This window comes from Tamandua tetradactyla, chromosome 20 (genome assembly GCF_023851605.1).
Source record: "Tamandua tetradactyla isolate mTamTet1 chromosome 20, mTamTet1.pri, whole genome shotgun sequence".
In the NCBI taxonomy this organism is placed as follows: domain Eukaryota; kingdom Metazoa; phylum Chordata; class Mammalia; order Pilosa; family Myrmecophagidae; genus Tamandua; species Tamandua tetradactyla.
In genome coordinates this window covers 32,886,489-32,912,140 of record NC_135346.1, presented here as the reverse complement: position 1 = coordinate 32,912,140, position 25,652 = coordinate 32,886,489, and positions in this window count along the sequence as shown.

Sequence of the window (25,652 nt, the reverse complement as noted above, 5' to 3'; positions counted from 1 at the left end):
CATGTTTGTGGTAAGGGCATAGAATCAGGAATATATAAAGAACTCCTGCAATTCAACAACAAAAAACAAACACCAAATTTAAAAATGGACAGAGGATTTGAATAGACATTTTCTCCAAAGAAGATGTACATATGACCAATAAGCATGTAATGAAATTCTGTCATTAGTCATTAGAGAAATGTAAATCAGACCATAGTGAGAAACCATTTCATACCCACTAGGATGACTATAATTTTAAAAAAGGAAAATAAGTATTGACATGGATGTGGAGAAATTGGAAGCCTCATTGCATTGCTGGTAGGAATGTAAAGTGGTACAGTCACTGTGCAGCACAACTTGGCAGTTTCTAAAAAGTTAGACACAGAATTTTTACCACATCACCCAGCAATTCTACTCCTAAATATATACCAAAAAGAACTGAAAACAGATATTTAAACAAAAAATTGTACACCAGTGTTCATAAAAGCAGTGGAAACAACCAAATGTCTACCGATTGATAAATGGATAAACAAAATATGGTATATCCATACAATGAACTACCAATTGGCCATAAAAGGAATAAAGTTCTGAAACAGGCTAGCATATGGATGAATCTTGATACTATGAGCCAGTGATGGTATACTTCTGATGGTTTGTATGGTGTGTGTGAATATACCACAATAAAACTGCATTTTAAAAAGGGTAAACTTCGTGTTTTGTGTATTTTACCACAATAAAAAATGAATAATTTAAGAGATGAGACAAGTTATTAAAAATTTAAATTTGCATTTCCTTTGTTCCAGTAACCCCATGTTTGGGGACTCTTGCCTACAGAAAGAAAAGCACCTATACGGAAGGCTTTCTCTATGAGGATGTTTATTGTAGGTCAGGTGGTACAAGAAGGGAAGCAGGGAAGGAGAGAGGGAGGAAGGGAAGGAGGGAAGAGAAAAAAATGAAAATTATTTGAATGTTTCTCAACAGGAGACTGGTCAAATAAATTTATGGTACATCCATACTATGGAATATTATGAAGCTCTTAATGAGTTAGATTTATATATCCTGACCTAGAATACATTCCCTTACATATATTTTAAGTCAGAAAATATATAGAGTTTGGGGTATATTGTTTTATTTTTTAAAAGGGGGTGGGGACTTTCGTATTTGTAGGAGAACAAAAAAATGTGTGGAAAAAATACATCTCAAGATACTAACACTGGTAACCGGGAAGGATGAGACTTTCATCATTTGAAAAATCAGTAAAGTAGGAGGAAGGGAGGGAGGGAGGGAAAGAAGGAGAAAGATCTGTATATATTTAACCAAAGTAGAGGGAAGTACTCGTACACTGTCAAGGTCTCACAGATGATGCTCGTGCTTTATGGATTCTAGGAAATCTAGGGTGTGGCACTGACCTAACAGACTACCCCCCTTTGAATCACCTGTGGCACTGATCTAATAGGCCATGCCTCTTTGAATCACCTGTCCCCTCCTCCTGTCGGAGTCTGCCAAGATTCAGGTAGTACCAACAAAAGGACGTTTTCTCTATTACAATTCAGTAGGAACTTTTATTTTCTGAATTAAATGTCTATGGTATTTCCCTTGAATCTCAACTATGAAAATCCTTTTACTATCATCTTCCCCTTTTTTCTGCCTGACATAGGAGTTTCTCATGCCCCTTGAGCTTCTGGGGGTTTCCATCTAGAGGAAGCCAACACAGGGAAGAGCCTGCCTATTTGAGTCTTTGGCAGAGTGATATAAGAAATGTGTTTACTCCCACTGGTTCCTGGCTCCCTTTCCTTTCCTCTACCAGGTCCCAGATCATACACCAACAGAGAGCAAAAATTTTAGTATTTACCACAATCTACTGTTGAACTTTTACCAGTTGGAAATTTATGACAGCAGTATAAAAAAGTCCTTGCGAGGTAGTATGATGCAGTGGAAAGCACTCAAGACTCACACATGTTTTAAAACGATAAAACTCTGTCCTGGTGAGACTGTAGAGAGAAGAACAGACTGATATACTTAACTGGTGAAGAAGATAAACAGCTACCATATCTCTGAATAGCAGTTTGATAAAACGCATGAAGAGCCTTAAAAATATTTATATTCTTTAAACAAATGCTCCGCCTAAGGAAATGATCAGAAATAAAATTATTTATATACCTACCTCACATGATTGCTGTGGGAATTAATGAGTTAATTCATATAAAGTGTTTGAACAGTTCCAGTACCTGTAAAGCACTAAATGACTGTTAATTTAATAATACTATTGTTATTATTTTCCCTCCTTAAACTTCCATTGCTTGTCAGAACTTTTATATTTATAACCAGAGAGAAATATTTTTAAATACAGACATTAATCCTAAAGAAATAATCTCAAGTAATGAAAACACTTTATGCCCTAAGACATTCCTAATATCATCTATAACAGTGACACATTGGAAATAACTCCAATACAGAACATGAATAGATTGATTAGGTAAATGCTGGTGCTGCCATATGATTGAAAACTTTGCAGAAATTAAAAATGACAAACCTGAGGAATTTTAATAACTTGGAGAAGTGTTAATATTCCTAAATTTGAAGGGAAAAAAGAATATCAGATCAGATACACACATTCTCAATTGTGCCAAAAAAAAAAAAAGGGGAACATGAGCCTAGAAGAAACTAATAAAATATTAGCTAATACCTTCTTTCTATTCCTAAATCTCAGTTCCTCAAAAGGATGAATTCCAAGATACATAAATAAGTAGGTAGTTTCCTAAAACAGTGGGCTCAGAAAAACCCAATGCCAGCAGACTGCAGGGGATATTAAAGCAGTGTGAGGAATTAAAGGAGATGGTGGTCCAAGGAGGGAAGAGTAAGAGTTCTGGCAAAAACAAACAGGTTCAAATTCCAACTTCACTCTTTCCTCCCTGGGTGGCCTCAGCAAGTGATACAATCTCTTTAAGTCTCTATTTTTTCTTCAGTAAATTGGTGGAAAGCAGAGTATATATATCATATGTGAAGATTACATGAAGCAAAGCATGTTGCAGCGGGTGAAACAGTGACCCCTGAAAACATACGTCCACCTGGAACCTGTGAATTTGACCTTATTTGGAAAAAAGTACCTGCAAATATAAAATGGATCTCAAGCTGAGGTGATCCTGAATCATCGAGGTGGGCCCTAAACCCAATGACAAATTTCTTTATAACAACAGAAGGTGACACATATGGAGTAGAAGGCAATGTAAAGAGGCAGGAGATTGAGGTAATTTGTCTACAAGACAAGGAATGCCAAGAATTGTTGGCAGCCACCAGAAGCTAGGAGAGAGGAATGGAACACATTCTCCCTCGTGCCTCCAGAAGGAACAACCCCTGCTGACTCCTTGATTTCAGACTTCTGGACTCCAGAACAGTAAGAGAATATATTTTTGTTGTTTAAAGCCACCCAATCTGCAGTAACTGGTTGCAGCAGCCATAGGAAACTAACACACATGTGAAGAACTTGGCTGTGTGACTGCATGGACAAGTTCTCAGCTACACTGACTATGGGGAAGTGGTGGTAGGGATGGGGGCCTTTCCAATCTCTCTACACCACCATAAAAAAAAATTGTGGCATTAAGAGTTGAAAGGACTTGCCCAAGTCACCCACCTAAAAGGAATCAAAGCAGAATTTCCTTCCTTTATCTTGCCTTCATACCTCTCCCCTTTCCCTTTTGGAAGTATCTGAAATCATCAGCTTGATATTTTAAAACCCAAGTTACTGTCATGTGCCCAAAGTAATAAATGTTTTAGAGCTTCAATTAAACTAAATGTAGAAGAGCTGGATCCCTTTTCTCCATCTAATGAGTCACGCAGACCCATTACCCTTCTATCCATTAATTATAACAAGGTCAGCATATCACCCAACGTCTCCTCATCGACTGCATAATGAACTTGTGCAGTGGTGCGCTGTGAGCAGGCACACAGGGACACCTGGAGCCAGGCCCTCTGGGGTTTCTCTGCCTTTTCTCTTGACTATCAAAACTCAGGTCTCAAAGCTGGGGGATTTCACACACATAAGGGCCAAAGGTCCCAGGGGAAATAAGTCTGAGATTTACACATCCAGCCTGGAAGTCAGAAAGCCCCAACTCTCATTTCTCTTGATGCTTGAGAGTCACATTCTTCCACAGTTTGTTTCCATCTGTCATTTCTCTCTTCTAAGCTAGAATCTCTACTTCTTAAGGGAGGACACATTAAAATTTAATAACCGCCTACTATGAGTCAGGCACACCCAGACACAATCACTGTCATCATCTTACAGATGAAGGAAATGAGTCTCAGCCTCAGAGTGGTTAAACAGCTTGCTTAAGGACACACAGCTAGGAAGTAGCAGATCTGAGATTGGAGCCCTGACTTAGTCTTATCCACTAAATTTTGGACTCTCCTCAGTTAAGCATTCTAATTGAATTGGAGTCAGAGTACTCTGGGCAGGGACCTACCCAATTTATTTCCTACTGTACCAGCATACCATATATGTCTGACATGAGGATTAAATGAGATAATGGGGGAAAAGCACCTGTCATAGTGTAAGGGTTCTTGGTGTTAAAGCATAGACTAATTTGATGATAATGCTGAGCCATTAGTAGATGCTTATAAGTATGTGGAATGATAGAACTTTCTATCTGGAGAGGACTGCAGAAAACATCTCTTAACCCTCTCATTTATGCAAAGGATAACTTTTGGTTAAGAGGACAAAACACAAAAAATAGAAGTGAGGTTGAGTTCAAATCTGTTTCTCCCTACTACTCCCCAGTGGTTTTAAGATGCTTTTCCCTCCAGTACAGAGTTTTTTGGAGTCCCTATAGTCTCTCACTACCGCTCTTCAACCAGGATAGCTCGGCTTTTGTCTGTTTTGATACTGGATTCTCTATAAGATTTCATTGTGACATTCTTCTGCTTAAAAAATGTTTGAAAACTGGATATTACATTTTCTTTGTTGGATCATACGAATTATGAAGAGAAATATTAGAAATTTTACATGTCCCTCTCAAAACTGATAAAGTACATGAAAAGTAAACAGATTAAAAGACTCGTTTAATGTAATTAATAATTTAATGCTAGGTATAGTAAATGTGTGTGTGAGAGAAATTTCGTACCCGTCAAATGAAGACTATCCACATTTTCAAGCATTCATGGAACATGTACAAAAATACAGGACACAAAAGAAGTCTCAAAAAATCCTAAAGGATTAACATTTTAACACTACATTCTTTGATCATAATAAAATAAAATTAATAATTTTTAAGTACAACTTAAAATCCATATATCTATAAACTAAAACAAAACCGGCTACTGAATAATCATTGGGTTAAAGAGAAATCAATACGTGAAATGACGAAACACTTATAACTGAAAACAATGAAAGCAACATATATTGGAATTTGTATAAAATGTCTAAAGCAGTACAAGGAGGAAAATTACAGCTTTAAATATAATTAACAGAAAATAAGAAAAATAAAAAATAATTGACCTAAGTTTTCAACTCAATAAAATAAAAAAGAATATTAGATAAACAAAATAAAATAGGCTGAAAAAAATAAAGTACAGAAAGCAATGAAATGAAACAAAAATAATTTACAAAATGAAAAATTCCAAAATATGGATCTTTGAAAATAGTAGTAAGATGGCTAAACCTCTGGAATAACAGATGAAAAATGTAAAAGGTTTTGCTAGCTTTTAAAACCACAGATTGATAATAGCATAGTAGAATCCTTAATTTAAAAATCATAAACTGTATGTAAACAAGAAAATGTAAATAAAATAACTAAATTACTTAAAATATTTATAATCTCAAAATTGGCATAATATAAATTATAACACTTAAATAACTTAATTAGCCATTAAAGAAAGTAAGATGATAAAGTCCTTTCTTCCTTCATCTCCTCCCAAAAAAGCCTGATACAGAGAATGAAATTCAGAGAGAGAGAGAGGTCATGGGGAGCAGCCAGAAGCTAGAAGCCAATGAATCCAAAAGAAAAAGAAGACACTGCTATTGCATTGCTATGTGATGGAAAAGCCAAGGAACCCCAAAGTTTATTGGCCAGTAAAAAGATACCAACCCTTGGAAGAAGCAAACCTTCCACCCTTTGAACCCAATAACTACTTATGAGTACAATTGCTGGGTCATATGCCCACAGTTCCTGGCTTCCAAGAAAAAGACAGATCGGGTGAAAGAAGTCACAAGTGGTGCCATCACCTGGATATCATCATTTCTGGGGACAAAGAAATGGACACTAAGATTTCCTACCATAAGAACTTTGTGAGAGATACAGAAGAGACAAAAGATAGATCGCCCATGTTACTCACTATTTCCTGGCCACAGAAGAAAGTGATGAAGGTCCAGGAATTGCTGACCTTGGGGGACATAACTGTGGAGTGACTTGACCCTGCACAGAAGGACCCGGACTGGATATGATGGTGGATATAACACCCTGGTATCAATGGAGTTGCAAGCTAACAAGCCAGATACATTCTCCATGTTGGAACAAGGAGAAGAATCATGGACAATAGAAGATGGAATCCATAATAGAACCTGCCCATATATCAGGACAACTGACACCCGTCTATAAGCACCTCTCAAAACCAAAGATTTCTCAAGAGAATGTAATGATGCCACAAACAGAATGCATTTAGAAATATCACGCACCTGATAAAAATACATTTTCCTCTAAATACAAAGTCATATGTTGGACTTATATGGAAAAACTTTGAAATCAAATTTAAGTTTATTCAACCAGAACAGAAGATATGAAAAAGGAACCCTGCTAAATTTAATGGAAATAGGAAAACCTCTCTACACGATTATGATTTTGGTGTCAAGTCTAAGAATTCTTCACCTACTTTAGGGCAAGAGATTTTTCACCCATGTATTCTTAGAAAAATATTATAGTTTTGCCTTTTATGTTTAATACCATGATCCATTTTTAGTTCATTTTGTTTGTGGTGTGAGTTCTAGTTAAGTTTTATTTTCTTTGTCTATGAAAGTGCAATTGTTCCAACACTGTTGTTGAAAACACTGTCCTTTTTCCATTGAGTTGCTTTCCCACCTTTGTACCAATCAATTACCCTTACTTCAGTGGGTATAATTTTGGATTCTTTCTTACCTTCCATTAACCTATGTTTCTAATCCTTTGCTAACTACTACAATATCTTGATTATTGTATCTACATAGTAAGGCTCAAAACTGAGAAATCATTTCTCTAACTTTATTCTTCTTTCTCAGAATTAATTTAACTACTATAGCTACTTTGCCTTTCCATATTAATTTTTAGAATAAATTTGACTCCAAAAAAATTTTAAAAAGCCTGGCACTCAGATGATTCTACAGAACAGTTCTAACAAATTTTCAAAAAACAAATAATTACTCTCTTATACATCTTGTTCAAAAACCAAAAGATAAATATTTCCAATCAATCATTATGAGACTTGTGTTTTGAGTTCTTACAAAAATTGGGTAAGAACCTTTCAAGAAAAGTTAAAATATATGTCCATTCATTCAAACTCATATTTGTATATTCTAAGTAACATATTAGCTTCCTACTATTTTGTCAAGCAATCTATCTTGCTCAAATAGGATATATTCAAGAAAGGCAAGTATGGTCTCACATCACAATAAAACTATAAATGTAATTATCTAAAATCAAGGAGAAAATCATGTTATCTCAGTAGTTGAAGAAAAATAATTTCATATAATTCAATATCTAATTATGAAAAACTCCAACAGAACTGAGAGTTGAAAAAATAAGTTTTAACTTGATAAAACTTATATTTTAAAGACCAACATCAAATATTCTTCTTAACGGAAACTTATTAGCTACATTCTCTTCAAATCAAGAATAAGTCAAGGATTCCATCTACCATCAGTACCATCAAAAATAATCTTGTGTTGTCATTCTAAATATTCTAAATCTTGTGTTGTAATTTCAATTATGTTCACAGCATCTTCACTGGAAAATCTGGCCAATGTAATCAGACAAGAAAAAGACAGTAAAATATTAGGAGTGAAGAGACAAAATCGTTGTTGTTAGCAGACGAAATAACCATCTATATGCAGGTATACCTTGGAGATATTGTGGGTTCTGTTCCAGACTATCCAAACGAAGCGAATATAATGATAATGTGAGTCACACAAATGTTCTGGTTTCCCAGCACATATAAAAGTTATGTTTACATTGTGCTGTAGTCATTATATTAAGTACACAATAATTTTATGTCTAAAAAAACCCAGATACCTTTATTTAAAAAGACTTTATTTCCTAAAAAATGCTAACCATCATCTGAGCCTTCAACAAGATGTCAATGTTGATGGCTGCTGAGTAATCAGGGTAGTGGTTGCTGATGGTTGGAGTAGCTGTGGCAATATCCAAAAATAAGACAACAGTAAAGTTTGCAGCTTCAATTGACTCTTCCTTTCATTAATAACTTCTCTGTAGCTGTTTGATAACATTTTTGTTTTATTAGAGAACTTGTAGGTCTGCAAAAAACCTCCTGCACAAAGTACAGAGCTCCCCACAGTAGAACTTCTTTCAAAATAGGAGTCATTCCTCTGAAACTCTATGGCTGCTTTATCAACTAAGTTGTTGTAATATTCTAAATCTTGTGTTGTCATTTCAACTATGTTCACAGCATCTTCACTAAGAGTAGATTCCTTCTTAAGAAACCACTGTCTTTGCTCACCCATAAGAAGCAATTCCTCATCCATTCAAGGTTGATCATGAGATTGTAGCATTTAGTCATATCATCAGTTTCCACTCCTAATTCTAGTACTCTTATTATTACTGAAGTCTTGAACCCTTCAAAGAGAGATGAAATTGACTTCTTCCAAACCTCTGTTGATGTTAACATTTTGACCACCTTTCAGGAATCATGAATGTTCTCAATGGCATCTAGAATAGTGAAGCATTTCTAGAAGGCTCTCAATTGGCTTTGCCCAGATCCATTAGAGAAATCACTATCTGTGGCTGCTATAGTCTTATGAAACTTATTTCTTAAATAGTGAGACGTCAGCATTGAAATGATTCCTGGATAGGCTTCAGAATGGATGTTGTGTTAGCAGGCATGAAAACATTTATCTCATTGTACATCTCCATCAGGGTTCTCCGTGACCAGGTGCATTGTTAATGAGCAGTAATACTTAGAAAGGAATCTTTATTTTCCTGAGCTGTAGGTCTCAACAGTGGCCTTAAAATATCCAGTAAACCATGTTGTAAAAAGAGGTGCTATCATTCAGGCTTTGTTGTTCCATTTATAGAGCACAGACAGAGTACATTTAGCACAATTCTTAAGGGCCCTCGGATTTTCAAAATGGTAAATGAGCATTGGCTTCAACTTAAAGTCACCAGATGCTTTATCTCCAAGAAGAGAGTCAGTCGTTCTTGGATGCTTTGAAGCTATGCATTGACTGCTCCTCTCTAGCTATGAAAGCCCTAGATATCATCTTCTTCCAGAATAAGACTACATTGAAAATCTGTTCTTTGGTGGGTTGTTGGTGATCTTAGCTAGATCTTCTGGATAACTTACCACAGCTTCTACATCAATACTTTGCAATTTTGTGTTATGGAGATAACTTCTTTCCTTAAACCTCACGAACTAATCTCTGCCACAGCTTCAAAGTTTTCTTCTGCAGCTTCCTCACCTCCCTCAGCCTTTAGAGAACTGAAAAGAGTTAAGGCTTTCCTCTGGATTAGGCTTTGGTTTAAGGGAATATTGTAGCTGGTTTTATCTTCTACCTAGACCACTAAAACTTTCCCGAAATTAGCAATATTTCACTTTCTTATCATTTTCTTATCATTTATGTATTCACTGGATTAGTGCTTTTTATTTCCTTCAAGAATTCTTCCTTTGCATTCACAACTTGGCTAGCTGTATGTAACTTGCATGCCTGTAAAAACCCAAATGAAAACAAGAAACAAACTAATAGAACTAATAGAAGAATTCAGTAAGGAACCAGATTTGAGATAAACTTGTAAAATTCAGTAGCATGTGTCTATACCAGCAATAACCAATAGAAAATAGAAATGCATTCATAATAGCAACAAAAATTATAAAATAGATAGGAATTATAAGGGAAGAATTTATACCAACATAACTTTAAAATATATTTAATGGCATAAAGGAAGGCTTGAAGACATAGTGTTATGTTTATAGATGGTGACTTCACATTTGTAATGTTGTTGATTTTCCTCTTATTTATTTTATTTAATTAACATTTCAGCAGAATTTCCTGAGAAACTAAACATATCATGTCTTTCAAATGAATCCTCCTCCATTTCTAAAATAAATAAGTCGGTTCCTGTTTCTTACAACCAAGAGGGGAAAAAAAAAAAACAAGTATGCCATACTAGTGTTTAAGAAAGGAGACCTAGAGTCCAGAACGATGACTATGAGACTTTTGCCAGACTTTTGACAATATTCATAATACTCATGTCTGTCATTATTGTTGAGACTCTGCAATCTCTATGGCCTCCGTTTTTCAATCTGAAAAGTGATCTCTGGCATTGTTTTTCAAACCACTGCCTGCAATTCAACAATGTAAGTGTCATGGGGTTGGTGTTAGATAGCCAGAATTCTGCCCTGTCCAGGCCTTCTGTAGGTAATAACTGATTCTGTCAGTCTCCCCTGTTTCTGCATTTCTTCTTCATGGAAAATATTCCTTTCTCACCGCAAGTGATTCTGACACTCTCACTCCAGTGGTCCACTGAGGTAGCCAACTTGTTTCCCCCATCTCTTTGGACTCCTCTGTTGTGGGCATATAGCCAATAAGAGTACATTTTAGAGGTGAATATGGAACTGAGAGTGAGAGTGGCACTTTTTTTACTGGAATCACTACCTGTGAGGATGACACAAGCCTGAATTTGACAATACCAATATTTACCACCATGTAGAGAAAGCATTCCTAAGGGTGAAATCAATGCATACATTTGAAGAACTTAGAAAGGTAAAGAGAGAGTTTTGATTACATCATTTTAACTGCTAGATCTAGCCATGCCTGAAGCCAATACCACATCTTCATTTCCCAAGTAAAAGAGCCAGTAATTTCGTTTTTCCTTAAGTTGGCTCAAGGTGGGCTTCTATTACTTGTAAGTAAAAGAGCATTAATATTCTTGCTGAATCAGAAGTTCTGAGAATCTGTTTCACTTTTACAGCCCCTGATAGAATCTTACATACACTAAAGTATAAGAATTAATCTATAGCTTCTTCAGAATCCACTTGACAGAAGAAGGCAAAGAAGAGGACCCCAGATTTAAACAAAATGAAGATCCAACTTATGATCTAGCCCTTGCCTACCCCTCTAGCTTCTATGCATGTCATTTTCTCCCTCTCCCACCCTGGCTTCCCATTAGTTCCTCCAGTAGGTTATTGCCCACTTCAAGGCATTTGCATGTGTTCATCCTCTCATTTTTCAACTAACTGACTGAGTCTCAGTTTTTAGACCCCAGATTACCTCTCAGCACATCCTTCCCTGACCACCCAAAAGAAAGTAAGTCTATCTTTCCTATTATCCATTATTTTGGTCACTTTGTTTTATCCTTCATAGTTTTTAATACACTTTAATTATTTGTTTCCTAACTTGCTTCTCTCTGCCTCTCCTGTAGAACATAAGTTCTAAGTCTGTCTTGATCACCATTCCCTTCCCCATGCCCAGCACAGAGCCTGACATCTAGCACCCTTTTCAATAAATACATTTGTGTAAACAAACATATCACAGCAATGCAGCTACTTACCTGCCAGTCCTCCCTGTGAAAAGCAAAGAGGGGAAGTCAGTGTCTACTCATTCCATCCCTCACTGAATCAACTGACAAAGAGGAAGGTGAAGGGCCCAGGAGAAGAAATGGAGAATTTGCTCTCAGGAATTTTCAGATGCCTCTAACATGCCAACCCCGCGCAGGCTTCTGGAAGTAAAACAAAATTATCAGGTAACCCACTACAAGATTTGGTCCCTGTCTTCAAACAGCATCAAAGTGGCTGGAGAAAATGAAAATAAGGAGCAGTGAGGATAGAGGGAAAAACTACAAGAACAGCAATTCCAAATTATGCAGCATCTTTGCAGACATCATTAGCATGTTATGGCCAAATAATTTGTGACTCTAATAGAGAACACAGAGAGGAAAAGAACAAATACTTCTATACCACACCAAGGGGAAAAAGCTGCAATTAAACTGACATCCCTTATTCAACAGCCTGCAGGCTCTCTGGCGAGTCTGGGGGTTGAGTGCTGTGTCTCTTTCTTCCTCTGTAACTAAGTCTCATTTTCCCCTTCTGGCATCTTATTGCAGTAATAGGTTTGTTATTATGGCTCTGAAGTCAAAGTGACATGAGAGCGGGGAAATAAGCGGAAGGGAGGAGAAAGGGGAGCGTGAACAGACGGCCTCTTGCCTGAGAGTTCTTGCCACATTAAGATAGAGAGAGGAACATTTCCTCTCACTGGTATTTGCTTTTCTCCTTCCGTGGCATGCTCTGAAATGATGCTGCAGGGTAACAGAAACAGTTCTCTTTGGGAAACAGAACAGTTCTCTTGAAAGAATTAAATTTCATTCAAGAGGCATATACTTAGTTCCCTATTCGGTGAGGGAAAGAGAAAAAACCTTATATATTTTAAGTGTTCACTCTTTGCCAGGCTCTGCTCTGGGTGCTGAGAAAGTATTGGCGGAGACAATCAAGGTCCCTGATCTCATGGTGCTTAGATACTAATGGGGAGAGAGACAGATGGCAAACAAATAAAATAGAAGTCTGCAGGAACAGACCCAGGTGGGTCTCAAATTCCCTCCTGCTTGGGAGATGTTGTATCAGGGAAACGGACCTTTACAGAAAGTCTACAGATCTGTGAACAGGAGTGTGGAAAGTGCAAAGACACTTAGAATGGAAGAGTTGGAATTTCTGGGAAGACCCGAGGGTATCTTCACCTTAGTCAGCAGATATGACTAACCACAGGGACTTGAAAGTCTGGACCTCCAGCCAAAGCATACTGCTCTGTCTCTTGCTTTGCATTTCTGTCTTCATGCACTTAAATTCTTATTTCTTTTAATTACATTAAAGAAACTCAGTCTTTCATATCAGTTCACCAATTACAGCCACCCTTGAGACAACAGTACAGAGATAATTTTAGAGAATGATCTGACCAAAGCCTAAGAAGGAAACAAAGCCAAGTCATGTGACACTGAGCAACTGAGAAGAGAACAGCCTCTAACTAGCTCAGGGAAGGGCTCTCTGACGAGGTGACAACAGACATAGCGAGATTGACAGAGGGTGCAGTGGACAAAAACGCCTTGAAGTAGATGCAAGATGAGACATTGAGGAACAAAGACAAGGTCATAGGCTAAAGAAGTAGTTCTCCATATGTGAGCCCCACAGCAGCATCCCCTGGGAACATGCTAGAAATGAAAATTCATGGGTCTCACTCAAGAATCAGAAACTCTGTGAGTGGAGCCCAACAACGTGTGCTTTGACAAACCCTCCAGGCAACTGAGGCATGCTCAAGTTTGAGAGCCACTGGGCTAGAAGACAGTGAGGAATGAGGCAATTCACCTGTACTTGGCTCAATAGTTTCCCTGCAAAATTCACATATACCAGGAATCTGTGGATGGGACCTGATGTGGAAATAGGGTCTTGCAGATGTAATCAAGTTCAGATGAGGTCATGCTGGATTAGGGGGGTGGGGCCTAAATACAATATGACTAGTATCCTTATGAAAAGAGTGAAATCTGGACACAGAGACAGAGACACACAGAGGGATGATGGCCACATGAAGAGAGAGGCAGAGATTGAAGTTATGCTTCCCCAAGCCAAGGAACGCCAAGGATTGCCACAACCCACCATAGGCAAGGAAGGAGGGAGACAAGAAAGGATTTTTCCCTAAAGCCTTCAACGTGCACATGGCCCTGCCAACACTTTGATTTTGGACGTCTATTCTCCAGAACTGTGAAACAATAAATTTTTGTTGTTTTAAGCCCCCAAGTTTGTAGTAACTTGTTAAGCCAAACCTAGGAATCTAATACAGCGCCTTTTAGAAGTCAGTTGGCAGATCACAATAAGCAAGTCAGTCCATGTGAGTTTTTCATAATTGTTTCCTCAGCACTTAGCATGTTGCCTGGTACAGAGTAGATACTCAATATTTGTTTATTAAACAAATAAGTTAATATAAGTATGAGTATTGAGCCTCTATTCTGAATGGTCTGGTACTGATTACTGGACAAATATATGCAAGATCTACAGTAGCTTACAGTATAAAATTGAAGACAAGAGAGGCAAATTAGAAGAGGAAAGGGAAACCACTAGAGGCAGATGCACTGACACCAGCAAGAATTGAGAAGCAAAAATGTCTTGCACAAGGGAGGGCTGGAAAAAGTACAAAGAAAGCAGATGAGCTCAACAAGCACAGGGATTTGAACATTCAGCTTTGGGGCAAAGAGTGTAGTTCATAAGCCCAATAGGGAATTACTATATTAATGGCATAGAACATCATTGTTCACTTGTCATCTCCAAGTGAACAAGAAATGTTATGTTATATTGATTCAATCCTCCTAAAATGCAAAAATAAGATTCAATACTTAAATGGAAAAATACTTATCTTTATGGAAAATTCCACTATCTGAAATGCTTCATTTCCCGAGGCATTTTAGATACCCAAGATTTTTAACGCATTATTATTATTTTTATTACCAAAGAGTTCTCCCAAACCATAGTGGGTGATCTTGGTTATAATCAGGACAGTCTCAAAGTCAATCTGAGGCCTCTGCTGAGGATATCTGAGCAAATGGGATCCAGAAACCCCAAGCCAGCCAAGCATCTCTAGCTATCAAGAAGTCAGATAGGGCATGAGTCATTCAGAGAAACCAGCCTCTCTATTGAACCTCTCCATAACACAATGGATTTTAATAGACTTTCTCTCCTTTCTTCCCTTCCTATAGTTATTAAATCCCTAGGACAAATGTACCTGCTAGATTTCCTTAATTTCACCTTTATCTCCAGGCTAGAGAGAGTCTGGCACATCCAGGGAAGACACGTGAGCAATCAGGAAAAGCAGACTTTGGCTCTAATCACTTCTTAGGATTTGTCTAGTCCAAATCATTCCTGCTGCATGAACAGTTTGTCTTACTGACTTTGGAAATCCCCTAGCTAAATGACAATAAAAGAAGTTGTTTGTTATGGATATAATTGTTCTCAATTGGTTTCACTCCCTCATTTAAATTTCCAAATCTTGGATATTTATCTCACTATTTTTCTCGATCACTGTTCTCTCCTTAACAATAAATGTTTTATTAAAGACTCACTTTCTATAATAGTGAAGATACCAAGAAATAGCTCCAGAAGTAATTCTCTTGTATGTGTTTAAGACGCACATTTATGCACGCACATGTATAAAAACCAAAGAGATGTTAGTAAATAGATTTGGATACCAGCAATCATCAAAGCTATCTACACATGGATAATGCATTCCCTGTAACTAAGAGGTAAGATTACTACAGGTCAAAAATGGAAGCACCAGATGAAGTATTGGGCTAGATCTCCCCAAAGGAACGACCTTGCTGAACACTATGACAGTCTGTGATGCATTGACATGTCAAGCTTGAGCATGAATTTGGGTGAAAGATAGGTGGAGGCAGGGAAACAGCATAGTTTTGCTGGGCATGCCTGGTGCCAAAAAGTACATTGGAGTATTTCCATATCCCATGATTGGCAATACCACAGTGGCATCAATATCATCACCACAAACATTGATCCAGCTCCTAAAGTGTGCCAGGAGAGCCTCAAAACAGCCCTAATAGATAGTGACTATCATTAACCCCATATTGCAGAGGAGAAAACCGAGGCCCAGAGAAGCTAGGTTACTAATCATCACACAAAGTTGGCAAGCAGCAGAGGCAAGACTGATCCAGTTGTCTGGCTCCAGAGCCAGTGGTCTTAACTGGCTCCATCACAGTGCCTCCCAAAAGGGTTGCAAAAACCTTTGCATTTTTAGCATTTTATAGGCTAAAATGAGAGCACAATCTCTTTTCAGGCTTATTGAAGACTCCTGACACCAGAAAGTTATCACTAAGTGACAAGTGGGGAACAGAGGGCCAGGGGCGGAGTGACTATCTCCCAGCAGTCAGCAGAGATCCCCTTGGCACTCTGCCCACATGTCCCCTTCCTGCCCCCACACTGTCCACCAACTCTGTAGCTCCCAGCATGGTTCTATAGACAGGAAAAACTAGCACCTCCTTGATCCCTTGTCTGCCAACTGGCTACTCAGCCCATACATCATAGGTCCCAGGGCACAATCTACTTATAGCCCCCATTGCCTACAGAAAGAATAAGCCAAAGGCAGAAAGAAAGATGATGCTTGAGCTGCAACCAAGAAGACACCTCTCACACATCCTTCCCTTCCACTTCTAAACCCACAAGTTCTCTGAGCCTAGAAATAATAATAACAAATCCCCATTTTACTTATGAGAATACTGAGGTTTAGAGGTCAAGCAACTTGCTCATAGTCACACACCAAGACTCAGGTGGGGCAGATACCAAAGTCTATGCCCTTGGTCTCCTCAGTGTCCTGCCTCGCCTGTTTTTGTTTTTTGGTGCATGGGCTGGGAAATGAACCTCCCTTGCTTTAGCACTGTCTCTCACATCCATCTTGTTCTCTTCTGACATCTTTGCCCCTCCCTTGATACTCCAATTCCATCTGCACATGATGCAGGGTTATGCTCCCTGCATTGCTTTTCACTTTTTTTATTGTGGTCCTCTCCTGTTCAAAGACTTTCAATAGCTCCCTACTAGTTACAGAATCAAATCCCAACTCCCTAGCCTACCCCCCAGTCCCTTCATGCTTTGGCTGCAACCTATATTTGGGGCCTTATCTTTACTACACATACCTAAGCTGCGGTCATGGCAGAGCCCAGGTAAACAGCCCAAGAAACCCTATGTCTCCCTTCCTGTGAGTCCCTTGCCTGGAATGCCTTGCCTTTTTAAGGCTGTACGCAAACACCACTATACTCACAACTGCTCAAATGCCACCCCAGTGTGAAAACTTCTCTCATTCACTCTCTCAGTCCAAATCTCTCTTTTTATGCTATCCCCAGCCCCTAAAGGTCTTCTACTCTGTATTCTAACAGCATGTGAATGTGTCTGCCCTCTGCATGATAAACTCCTTAAAAAAATGGAGCATGCCTTCTGCTTCTTTACACTCCATTCCCTCCCACCAACATGGTAGGTACTAATAAATGCTTGTTGAATTGAATTAAATTGCAAGGTCATCTGGGGGATAAGAGCTGGAACTTTATCATAATTCGGGCTCCAAGATGAGGAAGAAGTTGAAGGACCAGTGACCTCTCGCTTCAGAACTCAATTATCTGTATAAGAACAAACATCTCAGATATCTAGCTATTAATTTGCCCACAATCATCTCGGCCTCCAAAGTTCACAAACATCCCTTTCAATCTCTCAGCAACATCGTTCATAGGAAATGAGATTCTCTTCTCATTCACTAAATGAAGGTGGCCCTTGTACTGTCTCCATTCCCACCCTACTCTGCAGATCTCCTTATGCTGCCTTGTTCTTTTTCCAGTTTGCCACAATTAACCACCTGGGTGTCAGAATGCTTGTCACCACAACTTTCCTGGGGCCTGTTCTGGGACCCACATTTTCCTGCTCAGCATTATAAATTGATAGCTGAGAACCGCAGGTTTTATCGGCATCCTGAGTCAAAGGAATCTATTCTAATTAATCCTCCACACAAAGATGATGGCCTTCAGCCATCTCCCGGGCAGGAGCCAACAAACCCAGAATGGAAGAAAAATGCAAGCCCAGCATCCTATGAAATCGATACAGTCTCATTCTGAGTTCCATTGTAGGCCATATGGAAGGGGCAACGTGTGAGGCAAGGTGGAGGAAGATGCCAACGGGAGCTCCTGTGCCATCGCACCCTACACACACTCCAAATATCCTCTCCTGATTTCCTAATACCTTTCTGGAGTTCTGGGAAGATCTCAAACCCTTAGATCACCCCCCACTCTGAGCGCAGTAGAAATGGGAGGGCCGCATGGGGTAGAGGACAGAGACAGCCAAACGACAACCGAGAGAGGGCCAGCAGCCAAGCAACACGAGTGCTGATGACCAAAGATGAGGACAGGGCAAGTGGGCCTCTCTGGGTAGCTGCCACCTTGCATAAGGTCCCCAAAGATTAGAATCAACTGCAGGGAAAAGGAAGGAAAGAGGGAAGTCCTGAATTTGTCTGAATTTAAACCCATAAATCTAAAAAAATTGCTGAAATAGCCAAGTTCTCAGAAGTTAGAATTTTTTTTTCTGTCTTCTGGTGGAATGGTGGCCCAAGAAGGAATATAGACTTAGTTTTAGAAAAATAAAGTTATGTTTTTGCAACCTGAATTCATGATATCTATATACCTATACATTTATATAAATATGTATATAAAAAGTAATAATATCAATTAAAGTGATAGCAACTACATTTATTGAGTCCTCCCCACGTGCCAGGCACTGCTGCCAGGGCTTTATATAGATTGTGTCACACGAGCTGACCTATGGGCTTAGTCATTATCATCCTCTTTTGTGAGAAGGGTAAACTGGTGCACAGACAGGTTAGATAATTCTCAAAGTTCCACCATTGAAGTGGAGAGTCCAGAATTTACACTCAGGCCCCCTGGCTCCAGAGCCTATGTTCTTAATCATGTTTCTACCTTGCCTCCATATTTAGCCTTCATTACATCACAGTACGTTTACTTGTAATTCACTGAGTGCAGCGTGGGCCACGGTGGCTCAGCAGGCAAGAACACTTGCCTGCCATGCCAGAGGACCTGGGTTCGATCCCTGGTGCCTGCCCATGTTAAAAAAAAAAAAAAAAAAAAAAGAATTCACTGAGTGCTGTGAGCTCAACACTATGCTAAAAGCTTTATTCCTATCATGTTCGTACATCTTATAATAACCCCAGCAGAAAAGTTCGTTATTACTACCTTCTAAAGGTACAGAAACTGGAACTCTGTACCTGAATCTTTCTGGCTCTAAAAACTGTGCTGACCTCCAATGTCCTGGAGCAGCTAGAAGGAAAAATCTGAGAGGATGGTATGGTAGCTCATGACAAACTCGGATCTGTCTTGTAACTACCTGTTGAAGAGTGTTTTGAAAAATAATGCTTTTTTTTCTTTGCTTTGTATATATGTTATATTATACAATTTAAAAAGGCTAAAAAAAAGTGCTGTCAACCACTTCCTATACAGCTTTGGTACAAACACACGCAGAGGACTTGGTTCTGAGCCAGCTCAGGAGCAAGGACTCTACACATGTGGCTGCCATATTGGGACTATGATGGTGAGGATGTACCACCGGTTCCTAAGCAGCTCCCACCCCAGTTGCAGGACCAAGAAAAAAGGGCTTTGTAAGAATTAGCGTTCACCAAGGAGAGGCTGGACTCTCATCATGCATACAGTCCCATGCCAAGACTCAGGGCCTGGCAGGCAATTGGAGTGCATGGCAGATGGGGTGAGAACTGAGTGAAGAGGGAATACCAGTACTCAGCGTCCACTCAAGTGTCTGGAGCCAACAAGACTTTAAATTGGGGAATCACGGGAAGGTGGACCTGGGGTTACCAACCACATTTCAGGAGTGTTGGCTATATGGAGTTCGAAGGCAGAGGACATCAGTGTGATTCATTTCCCAGTTAGGAAAATGGAGGTTCAGAGAATTTACGTAATCTGCACATCACACAGCAGTAACTGGCAGAGCCAGGGATCAAATGCTGACTCCAAACGCGATGCTTTTCCTCACCGCTGCACTTATCCCAAGCAGAGTAAAGAGAGGCACTTGCGGCATCACTCAAAGAAGGAGGAAGAAAGACATACTCTACCCAACCTCCTGCTATCAAAAAGGTCCATCCCAGTAACCAGCAGATATTTTAAATCACCTGGGCTTGCCTGCCCATTCCAGTCCAGAGCAAACTGACATCAGATCTCAGACCTCCCTCCCCCCTCCCCCCGCCCCTCGCCCCAGCAAAGGATTAGTTAAATAAATAAAGCCCCATTTCACAAGCCTCTAAATCCTATTTGACCAGCCTTGCCGGGGATTTCCTGGGCTTAATCACCTGCTGGCTCTGGACAGTGGGGAAGTTGCTAGGCTGTGACTTTGTTTTTGCCTGTCCTTCTTCCCTGGTGTAATTCCACTCCCAGGCACATTCCCTAGAGTCATTTTGACAAATTTGCACAAAGGTGCTCCCTGTAACAATACTCATAGTGGCAAAAGAAAAAATCCGTCAACCAGAGATCCACAAACATGGTATTTCAGTTAAAATGGATGTGGTAGAGCTACAACATACCAATATGAATAAATCTCAAAAATATTTTCAGTGAAAAAAGCAAACTGCGAAAGGATATCTGTAGCATGGCGTACTTCCATAAAGTTTAAAAACATGCAAAGCAACATTATATATTGAATAGTGATTCAAACATGTAGAGAATTCCTAAAGTCGTGTGTGAAAAGGATAACCACTATATTTAGGATGGTGGTAAACTCCAGGGAAAACAAAGGGGGAATAGGATTGAGAAATGGTCCCTGGGATGGTTCAAATCTGTTTGTAATGCTTCTTTTTAAAAAAATCTGAAGCAAATATGGCAAGACGTTAAGATCTGTTAAAGCTGGATTGGGTACACGCAGGCTCATAATGCATTGTTATTCTTGTTGTTTGAAAAGATCGTTTTTAAAAATATGTTTTGAAAAAGAATGGTAAAATATCAAGTGTTAGAGTAAGGAGTCCGAACTTTTAATCTGAAAACAGTAAAGGTTTCTTGGCAGGGGAGAGGTATGATCAGACATCCCTGTGCAGGCAGGGAGATAATATGGTGTGGAATAATGAAAGCCTGGTCTAGTACAATAGCACAGTGTGAACAGAAGGCAAGAGGCCAGAACCCTGCAGTGCCTGAATGGTGGAAGTACAACTGAGACTGGTCCTTCCCCTACCCCATCCCAGCTTCAGAACGTCATCATCTTCCTATCCCCATTCCAACCGTGCACTTCCATTGAGGGATGACAATCACAGCTTCCTTTCCAACCTCCTCCAGTCACAACAGTGGGCACATGAAGCAAGCAGGGCCAATCATGGTATTCCATGACCACTGCCCCCATCTGTTGGTCCAAGAATGTGCAATGGCCCAATGCTCAGGCAGAGTCAGTCCTTTTTCTGGAACTTCTGTTTCTTTATATGGGAACTACAAGAAGGTGGTCCTTTGCTCTCTGGTGGTAGAGCTGGGAAGAGAGTCCTCCGGGGCTATATTCCCTGCCCAAGAGAAAAGCTAATCAAGGGTTGGAGAGAATGAAGAGAGTGAAGCTACTCTGCAGAAAGCAGTGATAGGAAATCCCTGGCCCAAGGATGAGTTCCAGTTCCAGGTGCCCTGCTACACCCCTACCCTGTGTGAGTGTGAGCTGCTGAGTCCATTCTCAGCAGTGGCTACTGCAATGCCACCTCCAGACCAGTTCTGCTGTGTGACTTTGGACATTGATCCTAGCTACACAGCCTCAAAACCTGGTCCTCTGATCTTCCAAGACACTCTGTGAGCTATGCAATACAGTTTAATAAATTCCTTTACTGCTTAAATGAGCAAGCATGAGTTTCTGTTGTTTGCAACCAAAACCCCTGATGCTGGGCAGGTAGTGCCACCTCTGTCCTCCCAGGAACACCACAAAGAAGATATCCAAAAATGGTACTGCATGTGGATACTAAACCAAGGTATCAGGGCTCAGAGTAATCAGGAGCTCACTGTTTTCATGTTGGACTCTTGTTTCCTGAGAATAAGTCACCTCTTCCAAGAAATGATTTTAATGAAGTTGGCCCTTCACAGAATATCAAGTACCCTGTTGCCTCTGCCACAGGTAGCTCCTAAACATTTAGAAATCCCTTTCATTCACATTATTCCATTTCATCCTTTTAGTAACTCTGGGCAGTGGAAACAGCAGGTCTGAAACTATTCATCTCATTTAATTGAGAAGGAAGCCAAATTTTGGAGAAGTGACACACCCAAGTCACAGAGCAGTCTAGCAACTGTGCCTGGAGCAGGGTCAAAGCCTCCCAATACTAGCCCAGGGCTCCAAAACACCAAGGAAATAAGACTAGATGGCCAAGAAAACTTGTAGGAACTAACACTTTATGGTGCTTATTATAAGCCAGACTCTGCCCTAAACGTTTTACATATATGAACACATTAAATCCTTCTTACAAACATATGAGATTAGGACTATTGTTGTTCCCATTTTACAGATGAGGATGTTGAGGCACAGAGAGGTTAAGATGCCCAAAGATTACACAGAAGGTAAGTGGCAGAGCCAGGGTTGAAACCAGGAGTTTGGTACCAGAGTCCACTCTCTTAATTACTCCATTGAGTAGGTGGAAGAAGTGCTGTCTCTGAGGTCCAGGTGCCTTAGCCTCTACACTCTTTGGAGTGAGAGGAGTTCTGAGAAAGTTTAGCTGTGCATGTGCCCTGAACTGCCACAGCTGAGGCTGATCTAAATGCAGGTGCCTCGTGCTAAAAGCCTGGAAGGGAAGTATGCTAACAGAGCAGGTGCTGAATTGCAGAAAAGTTAAATATGGAATGGGAGCATCGAAGACTGCACTAAGAGCAAGGAGGGCAAAAACCAATTTCAAAACAGAGCCCCAGGCAATGATTTGGAGAGAAAAACCAATATAGGCAGTATCACATAATAACTGTAGCAACGCCTTCCATTACTTCACCTTTTTCTTCAGAGGAGGCCAAAGAACTCACAATTGTTACTACAATTCTTCCTTCTGGAGGCCTGTGACCTGCTGAAGCTGGCTATAGGATTTGTCACTTTACACTGGGAAAAGGGAAATACCAAGAGGTCAGTGCAGAAATCACAGAGCAGCAAAGTATCTACCAAAGCCAACGGTCTGGACTTAAAAATTGTTAACAAAGGCAATTCACTGAAAATCAAGGAGTCAAATGATTGATTTCATAAAACTGTAAGATAAGTACCTTAAGCTTGCTCTAGGAGAATTGGCCACAGTCATTTTAACTCCAGGGTGGTGGCAGCAGGAAAAGATTAAGGCAAAAAAAAAAAAAAAAAAAACAAGAGCGGGGACATGGGGCGGAGGACCAGGAGCCAGGAATGGGACCTATGTGACAAAACCAGAAGAGTAAATAAAATTCCCACCAGAGAAAAAGTCCACTTAGTCACAGATAAAGTCATCAGATGGCCAAGATAAAATACCATCAGCAAATCAATGAATTGGTCATGTGGCAAATTGATCATTCAGTGAACGGCCTTTCATCCCACTAAGCTGATGTTGTATGGGGGTCCCTTCTGCAGTAGAGAGAGCAGTGGGGAACTGTATCTTTAACCCCTCTTCCTTCCTCTCCCCACCAACTTCACCTTAGACAACAGGTACTCAATGCCTCTCCCCACCCAACCCACTCTTATCTCCATCATTATCCTCCTGATATTTATTTTTTACTCATTTTAGACCCTGCCCAATGGGGCCTACTCACGCCTCTCCATAAAATCTCTACATTTAGCCCCTGTACCTTTATTCATGTTGTTCCTTGTAACTGGAATGACCTCTACATCCTCTTGGATGACTGATTTGCTTACGTATGCAAAGTACTTCAGGAATTAGATTGTGGCAGTAGTTGGACAACTCAGGAAATAAACTAATAATCATTGACTTGTTCTTAAAACAGTGAATTTTAAGATGAGTACATTTTATCTCAAGAAAGCTTTATTTTTATTTTAAACTTATTTTTTCATTCATTATATACCTCACCTAAGGGGTGCTTATTAGAAATGCAGATTTCTAGTTCCAACCCCTAGAAATTCTGATTAATAAAGGTGGAAGAAGGAATCGGTATTTCTAATAATCAGCCCATGTGATTCTCCTGCCTATTGCCTATGGACACTCTGGGAAATCCTGGTCTGCATGGAAATCCAGACCAAATGGCATTTCCTCCCTAAAGCCCCGCCAGACAAGAGCAACTGAGTAATTTTGCCCTATTCTAACCTCATGACATCTGTTTCAATGAATTGAACCTAGTCTGCCTTGTGTTATAGCTTCCTGCAGACAGATCTCTCTTTCCTACTAAGCTTTTTTACCAATAATTTAAGAGTCAGGAACATGTCTTCCTTATATTTTGATATCTCACAGATCCTTGATACCCTTTGTTAATTTATACCTTAGTTCATTCCACAAATGATTAGAGCTCTTGCTCTCTCTCTCTCTCTCTCTCTCTCTCTCTCTCTCTCTCTCTCTCTTTCTCTCTCTCTCATATAGTTCCATGAGAGAGGTCCCTAAAAGGCCCTGAGACCCAATCCACTATACCCCACCTCCAGGACAATGAACCAAATGTGCCATTCTTTCCTCCACCCTAGTGCCTGCCTCTGGCCCTATCCCCAAGGACTGGTTTCCAAAGTTCCCACTGTTACCCATAGAGGGAGGTCTGAGCAATAAGATTTTTAAAATAAACTGGCCACATCGTAAAAAAAAAAAAAAAAAAAAAAAAGATGCATAAATGGATAAATGGGCAGCTGTAGGATAATGGATAAATGGACAGATTAATTGGATGGATCATTGTTTAAATGGAAGATGGATATATGAATGATGGTTGGATAAATGAACGGATAGCTAAAAAAATACGTAAAAGAAGGAAGACAGGCCTGAAGGGAGTCATTTATTCTAAAATATGAATGCCAGTCCCACTGCATTTCCAACTCTAGTGGGTCAGGGGAACATAATTCCATTGCAAAAATCTGAGTATAGTGTCACAATACTGATTATGTGAGAGCACCCTGGACTGGGAATCAAATGACCTTGTAGAGCCCCCACTTTATCACCATCTCCAAGAGTGACCTCAGCCAAGTCATTTTCATTTTTTGAATCTCCATTGTCCCATATGCAAATGAAGATATCACCCCTGTTTTGCTACCCCACCAGGTTATTTTGAAGATAATACTGTCTAATGAAAGTGAAAGGCCACATGATGGAAGTATCTTATGAAAATTCCTAATGCATACAGAGAAATCAAATTAAAAATCATATTTAGATGGTACTTCTTCAAGTGGCCAAGAAGAGCAGCTTCATACAAACCAGATTCTTGGTGAACTCAGAGCTCCTTCATGCCTTGCACATGAAATGGAAGCAAGATCCATATCTCAGTTGGGTGCAAATTTTTTAAAAACTGGGTCTTTGGACAAATTATTTATCTTTTCCTAACCTATAAAACAGGCATAATGACAATGATCTCATTGAGTTGAGAAAGTTAAATTAGTGTTATGAAGCACTCAGTGAAAAGTAAGCCCCTGAAATATTACAGAACGTACTCTGTTATTTACTCTACTCCCTCCTCCTCTGGAAACTGGAGTCATAATGAGCACAAAGTGAATGAAACAAATAGAAGCAGTCCATAATTTAACCACTCCACATTTCCCCCTGATTTGCTCATTCAACAGTGTTCAGAAAGACTTCCAGTTTTCTCTACCTTTCCCTAACACCAACTTCATCATTCCAAAGTCGCTGCTTGTGTCCAAACAGAAAAAAGCAACAGATGCTTTGGATTTTTCATTTATTCAAACATTTGTTATACACAAGATTCACCAAGTATCTGTTGAGCCTCTATTCCTATATGTCCAGAGTGGTGCTGGGAACCAGGCTAGGAATGGTTAGCACA